This window comes from Ambystoma mexicanum, chromosome 10, assembly GCF_040938575.1.
Source record: "Ambystoma mexicanum isolate Mex_15411 chromosome 10, UKY_AmexF1_1, whole genome shotgun sequence".
Taxonomy (NCBI): domain Eukaryota; kingdom Metazoa; phylum Chordata; class Amphibia; order Caudata; family Ambystomatidae; genus Ambystoma; species Ambystoma mexicanum.
The window spans coordinates 1,482,806,384-1,482,820,337 of record NC_090932.1 but is presented as its reverse complement, the minus strand read 5'-3'; the positions used below and the strand labels follow the sequence as shown (position 1 = coordinate 1,482,820,337).

The 13,954-nt window shown below is 43.6% G+C and overlaps 1 long non-coding RNA gene across 1 annotated transcript in view; it reads left to right on the top strand.

Moving 5' to 3' along the window:
* LOC138492447 (uncharacterized) overlaps nucleotides 1-13,954 on the top strand; it is a 151,676-nt gene that overhangs the window by 134,801 nt on the left and 2,921 nt on the right. The window lies entirely within an intron of this gene.

The window sequence follows — 13,954 nt, the reverse complement described above, 5'->3', positions numbered from 1 at the left end:
TCGCCCCCTAAAGTGTCCCTGAAATAAACTTTTAATGAGTCTAGCAATTATTGAATGTAATTCCAAAAAGACAAATTAATTGTTACTCCTATTCTTTCTTATTTAGGGTCACTGCTCAAAGTGTTACACTTGTGTAACCCCCTGTTTTTCTTAAAGAGGTCTGAACAAGAAAGCCAGCCACTCCAGAAACAAAGAGCCACATGGCGCTGGCCACAGCCCAGAAGCTTCCATTTAAAAGGAGTAGCATTTTTAGGGGTAGCAAGGGAGACCTCAGTGGTCACAGTTGCCACCCCTCGATACCCCCAAATGTCGTCCCTGGCTCATGCGATATTTCATCGATATATATCTACAGACAAGGGTTGGAGCAAGAACGCATCCCTCCCATACTCCTTTTTGTACTGGGAATCATTTGTTTTTTCCCCCGCTCCCCATTTTACAGTAGCAGAGTTGCCTGAATATAACCAGAAAATTGTAGACATGAATGCACATGGTATTTATTTATTTTTACATTTGGAAAGCGCCCAAACCCTGTGTCACCAGGGCGCTGTTGCAACCAGTTACATGATACAAGACTTAAATGTGGCAGTATAAAAACGTGCCGTGGACATGCAGACAAGAATCACCTCAGTGCATGTTAAATTAACAAGAGACAGCTTCAAGAAGCAGAATGGGAATATGTCCGTTAGGCAAAGAGCCAAGTTTCCAGTGCCTTGCAAAGGGTCCAGTATGAGCTCTCTGATCTGTGGGGAGGAAGTTCCAATGGTTAACTGCTACCGACGGGATGCTCACCCCACCTACTTTGGCTCTTTTCACTTTCGGTAGGGTGAGTCGATGAGCGTAGATAGACCTAACTGGTTCGAGGGATTTTTCTCCCTCAATTTTCTGGGACAGATATTGCAGGCGGTGTTGCTCAGGCATTTATGGGTAATAGATAACGTTTTGAAAATCATCCTTTCCCTGATCGGGAGCCAGTGCACCTTTTATCTGGTGGCTGAGATATGGTCTCTTCTGGGGATGTTTAATGCCGCTCGGAGTGCATTATTTTGGAGTATCTGGAGTTTGTTAATGTTTTGTTTGGCTGTCTTGGTGCACAGTGCTTGGAGGTCTGTGGTGAGCCACGGGTATGATGGTTTAGACTTTCTCGGGAAGAGGAGGGCCACCAGGTTGACTGCATTGGTTGGATTGCTAGCATATATGTCTGGTAGGCCTTGGGGGTCAGTATCGTCCAGAGAGGGAGGGGGAGATGGAATCTTTGGTGGTTTTCCAAAGATGACATTATAATAATCCAATTTTGTACCCATGGTAGTTCTAGCAATGGTCAAGCAGCTCTCTGGCATCAAGAATTGTCTCGCTGCAGTGCTGATTTTGGCTGAGTAGGCTGCTGAGGATGTCACCACGCTTACTTGTTTGGTCAGGGAGAGGGCTAAATCCAGGTGGACGCTGAGAGTTTTTACCGTAGCTGAGAGGGGGATCTGGAACCCATCTATTCTAAAGGCAGAGTATTGGGGGCTGAGTTTTTGTAGCATAGTTAGTGTTGGATATGCCGATGCCATCCAGGATGTCGAATATCGGTTTGGTGAATATATGGGGGGGAGACAGAGGAGCCTTGGGTTGATGCCACGGGGAATGGGGATAGGAGGAGAACTCGCAGTGTCTGAGAAGACTCTCATGGTTTTCCCTTCTAGGAAGGAGGCTATACAGGAAGTAGCATTGGAGAGGTTAGCTAAAATGATATGGTGGTGACATAAGGTGGTGTGGTCTACTTAGTCGAAGGCGGCCGATAGGTCTAGTAGGAGAAGAATGGATGGTTTGCTTTCATCTCTGAACGAGCTGAGTTGGATTTTTAAATCTAGTAGAGCCGATTCTGTGCCGTGGCCAGGTTGGAAGGCATCGGCACAGATTGTTGGAAGGCAGATTGCTGCATACCTAGGATGTGATTCCAGGGTATTAAGCAAGAATGCTACTGTAGTGATGGGATGGGGTATCTAGTAATTCCATCGAATGCTAGTTCATCTAACACCACTCCATCGAATTATATGCAACGAAAATCCTTACCATCGAAAGACTCTTTCGTTGACTATAATTCGATGGTAGTATCGAAATTAGTAATATTTGTTGTTTTGCAGTAGGGTTACATTGGGGTTAGGGTTAGATTAAGGGTTACATTAGGGTTAGGGTTGGGGCTAGGGTTAGATTAAGGGTTTCATTAGGGTTAGGGTTAGGGCTGGAGCTAGGGTTAGGGCTAGGGTTAGGGTTGGGGCTAGGGTTAGATTAAGGGTTACATTAGGGTTAGAGTAAGGGTTAGGGTTGGAGGGTGGGCATGGGGGTTTAGGGAAATGGGGGGACAGGGGGACCCCCCCAATATATAAAAAAACATGAAACTGTTTCAGGACTGGACAGCTCCATGTGATGTTTTAACGTCACATAAAATGCATTGAAATGCTATCCTTTACATATAAAAGTGCATTTCCATTGAAACCAGTCCATTTATATTTTCTATGGACTGGTTTAGAAGGAAACGCCCTTTTACATGTAATAAAAAGTCTGTCGATGCATTTGTAGACGATGCTTTGGTTTAGATGCTGTGGCATTTCGATGCTACATTTCCGATGTTAAGACCATAAATCATGGGCCGGTAGTTGTTTGGTGCTGCAGAGTCTAGTGAAGGTTTTTTAGTAGGGGGCCGACCCACGATTCTTTGAGGCTGGCTGGTACTAGGTTTGAGGAGAAGGAGGCGTTGATGAATGTAGTGATGAAGGGAACCAAGGCTTCAGAACAATCTTTAATTACAGAGCTGGGCAGATGTCTCCCTTGCAGTTTGAGGGCTTAAGGTTATTAAGTATGTTCCCTGTTTCTAGTTCTGTGATTTCCCTGAATTGGAAGGCGGGTGCAGGGTGTATTCTGGTGAGGAGTGGTAGGTTAGAAGGGTTGGTTTTACCTTGCTTGAGTTCAATTTTCTTCTGTAGTAAACATATTTTCTCTCGCATGGCATTCTGAATATTTATGCACCAAATTTCATCTTTGTCAATGGAGTTTGGGGCTGTGATGGGTGTCTCAAGCTCTCTAAGGATTTTGAACAGAGTTGGGTTTCTCGATTCTAGTATTGTAGATTTGATCTTTGGCAGCTGTGATATCTTGTTTATATCCATTGGCAATTTTGTCAAAGGCTGTTTTGGGTAGATTTGTGGGGTCTTTTATTAAAGAGGGCTTCATCCTGTCGCTTCTTGGTGCACAGTGCTTGGAGGTCTGTGGTGAGCCACGGGTATGATGGTTTAGACTTTCTCGGGAGGAGGAGGGCCACCAGGTTGACTGCATTGGTTGGAGTGCTAGCATATATGTCTGGTAGGCCTTGGGGGTCAGTATCGTCCAGAGAGGGAGGGGGAGATGGAATCTTTGGTGGTTTTCCAGGAGCTATGGGCTCAGGTAGGTGGTAGTGTGGAGGGGGATGCAGGGGCTTGCTTCTGTGAGGGGCATGAGAAACCAATGATGTGATGTTCTGACCATGGACAGGGGGTGTTAGAGGTGATGTTGATCTGGCTATTCAAGTCAACTATCCAGTCGAAGGTTCTGCCTTTTTTGTGGGTGGGAGACGAGACGCAGTGCTTGAAGCCAAGGTCTGCGAGAGCATTAGCTGCGTCGGAAGCTGCAGTGTCCACTGGGTCTTGAAGGCCTATATTTAAGTCACCTAGTAGTATGACTCTTGAGGTGGGTTTGATATTGTTAAGTATAGTGTGTGTGTGAGATTTTCCTCAAAAGCAACTGTGGGTCCTGGCTGCCTGTAGATAATGTGTATTGTGATGGAGTCTGTGGGGGCCGTAGTCAGTTTCATGGTAAGGTGCTCGCAGTGATCATCTGTAGAGTTATTGCAGGGTCTGGTTGGAAGAGTGTCCCTGTAGATAAGGGAGTCTCCTCCCCCTTGGGAGTCTGGCATCACACCTAAGGATGGTGAAGCTCTCAGGAAGGGCTAGGGATAGTGCGGCCAAAGGCCTGGTTGAGCCACATTTCTGTGATGGCCAGTAGGTCGAGTTTCCGATTGGTAATCAAGTCTAGGGGCATGTGCGGGGAGTGACCTGGCATTGATGAGGGCTCCATAGAGATGGGGTATTGTTGGGGTTCTTGGGGGGCTGTGTTGAGTTGCTTGATATCTGATGGTGTGTTAGATGTGGGTCCAGGTCCTGGCACGGGTTTGATGATGGCACTAGCCGTATCTTGGGGAGGGCAGGGGAGAGTAGTGGAGTGGGCCAAAGCTGGTATTATCTAGTGGCTGTGTGTATAGGGGGTGCAGGGAAAGTTTGTGTTTTACTGGGTGGTAGGATATGGGCATTAGATGCTCTGGTGTATTTGAGGGGTGGGGGTTTGCACAGGATCTTGAACTCAAGTGGATTTTCCAGGAATTGGCTGGAGCTGGGAGGTGGGTGCTTGCGTTCCTTGCTTCAATGTGCAGTGGGGATAGTGTCCCGTTTGGATGGGGAGCAGTCTGGAGAGAGGTGGGGGCAGAGCAGAGGTGGATATGGCTCTCGAGGTGTGAGAGCGTGGGGGCAGGCTGGGTGCAGCGGTGGCGGAATGGATTAGCTGACCGCCTTGGCTATGCTTGGATTGGGGGGAGAGAGTATTGGTGGTATTGGTTTCTTTTGTTGGTATGTGATTAGCGTGGTGAGCATTATTGGGTCTGTTGGTGGTGGTGCTATGCGTGTTTTAGCGTTGCAATAGAGCGGCCCGACGGGGCTAATGAACCGGAGCAGCGGGTGTGGTGCGGGCGAGCATAGGGATGAACAGGTCAGTGTTGGGTGTTTAAAGCTTGCTGAGATGTGCTGGCCGTCCATAGACGCACTGTGAAGAGGGAGGCATTATGCAGGGCCGGAACAGGATTGATTCCGAGTTGGGTGGACATGGGCATACTGGAGGGGTTTTTGGCTGTGTGGCGATCAGGATAGGGAGGTTGCAGCTACCTTGTGTCGGGGAGGAGGTGGCTTGGGTTTCAAGGGCTTCTATGCTTAATCCTGATGCAGTAGCGGGAGGGGGAAAGGGTTTTGGGCAGGGTAATGGACAATGCCGTAGGCAACGTGGCGGAACAATAATTTTGCAGGATGCATTCTAAGTGCCAGCAGTACATTTAAGTACGTCGGGCTTACCTTCAACTTGTATGATCTTTGGGGAGGTAAAGTGGCGTTCGGTTGCGAGCAATAGTGCCAAGCAGCGCAGCTGCATACAGGTCCTGCCACCTTAGATGCTTGCCTTGGGATGATGCTGGCTCCACCATCCGGCGGACGATAGGCAAGGAAGCAAACCTGACCAATCAGGGCAGGTGATAAAGGTGTGTGCCTCCTCTAGGAGTTGATTTCTTTCCTTTTCAGCAGCGGCCATCTTACGAGGCGGAGTTTCAGTAGGGATTGTTTCATTTTCATCCTCGGAACCGCGCTGAATGTCATTTTTAAGTATACCAAGGGTAAGATTTAGTTTTTGCTTTTTTAATACTATATATTTTTGTATCAGGAGAATCAGCCTAAATCCCTGGTCAACGGGGCGTATGCCCTTTTGAAAGGTGTGTGTTTCAGAAATCAAAAGCCACCAGTTTATTTTGCCTGATGAGAGTACTTCTCATGATAGTCCTACAGTAATAGGAAAAGGACAGGGCTCAAAATTATATTTGAAGGAGTAAAAACGGAGGTTGCACATCAGCGGGGCCGCAGGCAAGGTGAAAGAGGACACTTTGGGGCGAGCTGGAACGGCCTTTGTTCAGACTGTTTTCGTTTTTCCACAGAAATGTCATGAGATTACTGCAGTGTTATCAGTGGAATAGGGAGTGTGTCACGTGATGAAAAAAGTCAAAAATATTAGGAGAGGGGTTAGGAGCAATTTGACTTTGTAGGCTAAGGATAAGCCCAAAAGGGGGACTTGGGAACAGATTTTAGTTTCATGGCATTTGTGTCTTTTCTTGAGAATGAAAAGCTAGTGTTTTCCTGCAAGAAGCATTCTTGCGCAAATTCATTGCTGCGCAAGGGTTCATGCGAAATATCACCCCTGCTGACAATTCACAGGGGAAAATCTTGCAGGAATAAATGAAGGGAAAGAAAAATAAGGAAGGCAGCCACTGGCGTTTTATCCTAAATGGTGGAAAGTGGCCAGTGGCCATGGTGAAGGCCAAGGCCAGTGGGCCAGGTTTCTTTTGCCCTAATTGGTGCAAACTACACAGTGGCGATCAAATATGACATCATGAATGACAACAACAAGGGGACTCCGAGTTAAAGTTGTTGTCACTTCTTACATCTGCCGATTTTCATGGTTTTTGTTGCAATAGATCCTTTCAGACTAACTGTCTCTCAGCCAAAGTTTTTTCACTGATATATATTTATTAATTTGTTAATATTGTTTCATGATATGCATTTGTGACTCAGCGGCAGGTGTATTTATTCAAGGAATAATGCCAAATGTACATGGCCTGTAAGGTCATGTATAGCGTTTTGCAAAAACATAATAACATTTTTTTATTGCCAGCGGACAATAGCAGTTTGCCAATATGTAATGTACAATTTTTTTGCCAGTATAACATAGCATTATTGGTAGTATGCAAAGAACAGGATTTACGACACAGCCAAGCCCAATTTGAAACTGCAGATAATGAAATGCACGCATCGAAACAGCTTAGTGTGCTGCCAGGTGAAATAATGAAGTGCACCATTTTTTTTTTTTGGGGGGTGCTTCATGCATGGAAACTACATTAGAATATACATAACTGACTAACATTAGTTAACATTACTAAAATACTAATTCTAACTTTTCTAACATTAAAATGCAGTCTTCTATGCAAAATTAGGTGAAATCCATGTTTTGGTGGCGCTGCCGAGATTCATTTTTAAATGCACACTGGTGTTTTCTTCAGCTTGTGGAGAACAAAAAAAATGCAGCCAGCAGGAAACAGATTGAAACAGTAAAAGGGAGGCCTAAAGCTTTCATTGTTCTGAAAATGAGGGCTGATACAGAGCACACATTTTTTACTATGATTGGTGAAAATTATAGGCAGACAAGCTACATCAGATTGCCCTAATCTGGTTTTGCATAATGACTCTGAGATGCTTAATGACTTAAAAATAAAAATACCGGCAAATGAACATGTGACAGAAATTGCAAGTACATCTAAAAAAGAAGTTAGGTTTAACCTGGAGTTAAATCAAACATTGGAAATTTGCACACATGAAAAAGGAAAACATGACATTCCAAAAGAACAAAGAGACAGATTTAAGAAAGACAACTCATGCATGGGTAATAGAATTGATCAGGGAGTAAGTGTGGATGTTAGAACGCCCTATCTAGACAATCAAGATGCTAATAAAATACAGGCAGGAAGAATAAGTACTCAAAAGGAGGGTACAGATCAGTCACCTGAAGAGTTCTTTGAGCCACAGATTTTTGAGGAAGTTAAAAAGATTGGTAACATGCCAAATACCCACAAGTGCCCAGAATCATAAAATGACAAATTATCAAGTGATTTTTCTATGCATATTCAGTTGGAGGATTGTAGTGTGAACTCTGATGATCCCCGGATGGAAGGGCGAACAGTGGCCACACTCCAAAGGACCCCTGATTATAGGGAGATGAGTAAGATTTCTCAAATGCAAATGGACAGAAAGGAGGGGAAAATGTCCTTTAATTTACCAATATGCTTAGCCAAGAGTGAGAAAGGTCTGAGAAAAGTGAATCCTGAAATCAGTAAGAGTTTGCACTTTGTGTGTGTGTTAGAGGAAGTTGAAGACAGATATTTTGTTGCCATTACTGTGGAAGAGGAATGCAATACATTGGCAATGATTGACACAGGCGCACAGGCCACAATTATGTCCAAAGAATTGGTAAAAAGTATCAATGAAGGGAGATCTCCACAGAATCAGATCACAGTGAGGCAGAGTGAAGGCCCAGTGCATAACTTTAACGGTGAGGAGGTGCCTATCGTGGGTGTCACCAAAGTCGACATAAAGATAGGAAAGCACAGAATGAAACAGGAAGCATTGATCACATCTATTTGTGAAATTCCATTCCTAATGGGAACAGATTGCCTGAAAAGATTGTCTCCTCTCATAGATGGGGTAAATGGGGGTACTGTGGTCTTTAACCAAAAAACCATTAAGACCTAAGAAAATAAAGTCCCAAAACAGCAATGTAAGTGAATGCCATACTGTTGCCAAAACGAATAATGCAGTGGAGGTGTACCTACAGAATAGCTGTGTGCCTAGTGTCACTGTCATTTTGATGTATCAGGATAAAATGCAAAAAGAAAAAGAAAAATAATCTGTGCAGATTTATTTGGATCCTAGGAAGAAATGGCAAACTGAAGTAGATGAACACACATTGCACTTAAAAGAGGAGAAATGCAAACAGAACACTATTCCTAAAGCAGACACAGAAAAACACATCCCCACCCTTGCTGAAATACACATGGACGATGAGCAGCCATGGGTTCATATTGGTATAAATAACCATTCTAAAATGATAAAAGCCACTTTGGCGCTTGAACAGGAAAGGAGTTTTATTAGTGAGAAACTACTGCAGACAATAATGGAGAGGGAGGAGATCCCAAAATTTAGAATTAAAAAGCAATATGTCTCTGGTTTGGACAATACAGATTTTTAAAATCGAATTGCAGGAAGATGCATGTTAAAGATTAACATTGGACAAAAAACCATCTACCACAATGTGTGGATAGTGAGTGGAACACACCATGATTTTTATCTTGGTAATGATATCATGCACAGAATGTGCATGGTATTACATTTTCCTAACCAAAAAATATGATCCCGACTAGGTGGGCCTGCGACGAATTTGAAGACAAGAGAAAGGCTTATCATTGTGCACAATTGGTACCATATGCAATTGAATTACAGGTGAAGAAGGATATTAATATTCCTGCATTCACCAAGTAGATGCTATAACACTAAATTGCAAGAATGGACAGCAAATGAAATATTCTGATGCATTTGTGTGCTTCAATGAATCCATGAAACAGCAAGGCCTGGATTATGTATGTACTCCATTGATAGATGTTGGGAAAAGGTCCATCAATATTATGGTGAATAATAAAGGATGTCAGGATATTCATTTAGAAGAGAATTCTTTATTAGGAATGGCCATACAAAAATCACATTATACTGCAGATTTCAATAACCTGGTGATTGGAAATATCCCTGAGGGAGATGTAGATGCACAGGGTGTGTTGCCAGGGTATCTGGATTCTCAACCCAAAGGGATCTTCAAAATTCAATCTGTGTACCCTTATGATTCCGATGAGAGAGTGTGCTGTCACCAAGAGAATTGTATACTATTTGACTTAAATGAAAATGAAACAGAAAATCAGCATATTGAAATAGAAGCTGATGTGCCAAAATATGTAAAAGTGGCAGCTTTACAGAGAGATACAGCCACACAGTTGGAAGAAAGCACAGAGGTTCCTCCACTGGAGGATTTCCCAGAATTTTCAAAAATGGCAGAGGAGCAGATTCTGTTAGCAGATGAACGTGATAGTGAAGAGGATAAGAATGAATTGCGAAAAATGTTTATGGAATTCAAAGAAGTTTTTGCCAAAGATGCAATGACTGCGTGTAACGCTCACCTGACTCCCACGGAGGCGCTGGCCTGGTTTGGATTGCTGTGGCCTCTTCTAGGGTGATGCGCAGGACTCGGAAGATGGAATGGACCGGACCCCCAAATCTGGCTTGTCTGGCTCGTAGAAATATCCTTCTGTGTGTGAAAAGGGAGTATTAACAATCTGCAGGATATTGCGTAGGCCTCCCACTCCCCTTCTCCCCCTCCACGAAACCCTTCTGCGATTCCCCGTGAAGTCTCACCTTAGGGTCTGAAAGGACGAGCTCTCCATCCTGCTTCTGATGCAGGGGCGCGTTGTTATCCAGTTACTTCACTGGATTTCGGATTGGTGAAAGTTCAAGTTCGCTTGACTTTTTCGGTAAGGTATCGTAAGAATTCTGTTGCAAGTTCAAGCTTTAAATAACCATTGTCTGTTTTCTCTATTTCAGGTGCTGAATGAAGATTCCGAGTTAGGGAATGGAACCGTCGAAGGAAAATTCAGGTGAGTTTTTGATGAGTGGTTCCTCTAGTGTTCTTGCATTAATGCACTAATGCTTGTGTCTTTTTCCCCTTGGGGGCCGGGGTTCGGAAATGCCGAAGATACGGCGCCGACCCGAAGTGAGACGAGATGTCCCAATAAATATCAGGTAAGTCTTTGATTAGCGTTCCGCTAATGTCCTTGCATTCGCTCACTAATGCTAATGTCTTTTTCCCCTTAGGGGCCGGGGTTCGGAAATGCTGAAGAAACGGCGCCGACCCGAAGTGAAGAGGGATTGACCCAACAGGTAAGTCTTATGGTGGAAATTAAGCCTTTCTTATTCTCTTCCCTAGCTCACCTTTGTTCTTGTCTTTTTCTTCTTTAGGCGCTGAAATGCGGCGGAAGATCCAGATGGTCGCTGATGGGCAAGAAGGCGCCTAGTAAAGGTGAATGGAATGCTGCGCTGCAGCGAGCTATGCGATGTGCTTTTAAAAATGAATGTCTTCCCTTTAGGATCGTCGGCGAGATGACTCTGGAATGCGGATTAAGCAGGTAATGTCTCTTCTTTCTCCTGTTCTCCTCTCTTCTCCCTTTACAGGTGTTCCAGGATGCTGTCGGGCGTGGCTGGAGTCCGGATGCAGGAGCAGACACGGTGAGCGTCCAGCTGCTAGGTGCAGAACAACGCGAAGCGTGAGTTGCTGCTTGGGCGTGGCTTAAATAGCCTTCAAAGTAGTTCCAGGTATGTATTCTTCCTCTAAGGTATGTATTCTTACTCCGGCCACACCCGTGTGGTAAAGTAGTCCCATAGGTAAAATAGTCCCATTCAGGCCTCTAGGTGGCCTGGATGTTGCAGCACGGTCTGCATCAGGTAAGTTCACACCAAGCACTTCTTAACACAAAGTCATCCTTTATGAGCCTGGCGCCTATGGCGCCTGGACTGTTGTCCAACATGAGCCTGGCGCCAAAGGCGCCAGGTCTGAGTCCAAAGGGCCCCTACCTGGGGCCGCTGGGACTTCCCTCGGGAACATGATGTCTGCCTCTGGGGTTGCTGGGCCTGGTCTGGCTCCTTGGGGGTAGGCATCATCACACTGCGGCCTAACTAATTTACATGTTTCCACATTACCAGAGGGATGTGGTAGAAATCCAGTATTTGTGCACCAATATCGATTACCACTGGCATGTTTAGAGTCATTGGCAGAGATAATTAAAAACTTGGAGTCTAGGGGAATTATCAGGCCCATTCATAGTACCTCCAACACTCCTATTTTGGGTGTGTTAAAGCCAAATGGTCAATGGTGTCTGTGTGCAGACTTGAGGGAGTTAAATAAAAGAGTGCCAGTGTCTAGATGGCTGCTGCCATTCATTGATCAAGGCTTTGCTCAGGTGCATGGGTCAAAAGTATTTACCACATTAGATCTTACATCTGGATATTGGTGTGTGCCACTGGCAGAGGATATTCAGAATTTATTGTATTTTTCATTTGATAAAACGCAATACGCATGGGCTAGAACACCATTCGGGTATGTCAATAGTGGGAGCGAATTTGGCATATTTTTTGCTATGCCTGATGCAGCAGAAAGAGGAACTATAGTTTATGTGGTTGATGTCATGATAAAAAATTAAAACTTGAAAAGCCATTTGATGAAATTACACATGTATTTGACCAATTGCAAAAGGCGGGTGCCAAAGTATCTTTACAGAAAGCCCAATGGTGCAAGAAAAAGGTGAACTGAACATGGACTAAATCTACAAAAGATAAAAGGTTGAGGCCATACAGAAGTTGAAAGATCATAGAAATGTGAAAGGTTTAAAAAGTATATTAGGAATGACGGGATATAACAGGAAATGTATTGAAAATTATGCTGAAATCACTCAACCATTGACTAAGCTATTGAAGCTGAATACACCCTGGAAATGGGAAAAGGAGCAATCTAAGGCAGTTGCTAAATTGAAGGAATGTCTCATAAAGGCACCATGCTTAGCGTATCCCATAAAAAACAGAGATTTCTTTCTAGAAATAGGTTTCACTGAACATTGTATGTCAGCAGTGTTATCTCAGAAACATGATTTGAACCACAAAACCATTGCTTATGCAAGTAAGACATTTTCCCAGGTTGAGATCAAATTCAGTGAATGTGAAAAGGCTCTTCTGACCACTGTGTGAGCATTGCAACATTTCCACCCCATTGTTCAAGTTGAAAAGGTAATCATTGGAACAAATCATCAACCGTTGCAGTTTTTTCAGAGTAAAAGGATTAGGTCAGGCAATCTAGCACAGTCCAGAATTACTTCATGGACATTGGCATTGCAAGGCTTTCCTGAAGAGGTGAGATATGGCCAGAAGAAAAAGAGCCCAGTTGCTCAAGGATTAGCAGATTTACATGAACGTGCAGCTGAATGTGTATCAGATGAAGTAGAGGTGAAATCTAGTTTGCAGGAGTTTGAACAATCACCACATAAAGCTTTTGATGAAAAGACATGCAAGAATCTACCAACTGTATATGTTGATGGATGTGCTTTTCACATTGAAAATAACAGCAATAAACAATTGGTATCAGCAATAGGAAATCTCTGGTTGAAATGTGAAGACATTCCTAGTATAGGGATGAGAATTGGGGCTTGGAGTAGCCACGTAGCGGAATTAGCAGCCATTTATAAAGCAATTACTACTGCAGTTGATAATAAATTCAGTGAAATTGTGCTGGTGACTGATTCTGATTATGCACAAAATACCTTTGTAGAATATTTGCCTGGCTGGAAAGCAAGAGGTATGATCACATATAATAAAAAGCCCCTCAAGCATGGGAAAATGACAAGGCTATAGACAAATTAGTGTCAGAGAATGATTTAACAGTATACTAGAGGAACATTTGTGGACATTTGAAAACTCCAGGGGAAGATAAGGAGGGAAATGATAAAGCAGATCACTTAGCCAAAATTGGGGCTGTCATGGGAGAGTTGTCACCTATTGAACACTTAATTGGTGAAATACAAATAGATGCAGTTACACGATCTAAAGCTCCAAAAGAGGTAGAACAGCCAGTAGTGCAATGGAGTTATGATACACCAGATCAAGATCTGATTAAGGCGCAAAAAGATGATCCAATATTGGGGATCTATTATAATCATTTGATGGATCCCGAACAAAATCCTTTAACTGAAAATGATTGTACAGGAAAAGAAGAGTTGAGGGTATTATTAAAGAATTAAAAATGAATTAGACTACAGGATGGACTTATGATCAGGGAATCCATAACAGGACAGATACAGTGGGTGGTACCCCTTTCATTCAGAGGGCTAATGTTACACCATGCACACGCTGTAATAACTGCAGGACAAAGAGGCTCACAAAAGACTTAACAAATACTGAAACATTATGATTACTGGCCAGATATGTCCCAAGATGTGGAATTATACAATAGGGGGTGCCTGGTATGTGCCCAATTTAAACCCGATTCATCAATGCATAGAGCTCCACTGATGAAAAGAGGCTTAACTCTTCCATGGTCAGATTTGCAAATTGACTATGTAGGGCCTGTAAAAAGGTTGAGTAGGGGGAACCGTTATCTTTTGACCATGATTTGTTTGATGTCGAAATGGATAGAATGTATTCCTGCACCAAACTGTAGTGCGCAAACAGCAGCTACATTACTGGTAAATCATATATTTCCAAGATTTGGATTACCACAAAGAATAGAGTCAGGCAGAGGAAGTTATTTCACAAGCACCTTGATGAGTAAGGTGTGGCAGATATTGGGGGTGAAAAGGAAACTGCATATTGTGTACTGGCCTGCCTCTTCCGGAAATATTGAACGTTGCAACAGGTCTATTATGGAGATATTAAAGAAGTTTGTAGCAGAGGTAGGTTCCAGTTAGGATTTACGATTACCTCTGGTATTGATGGCA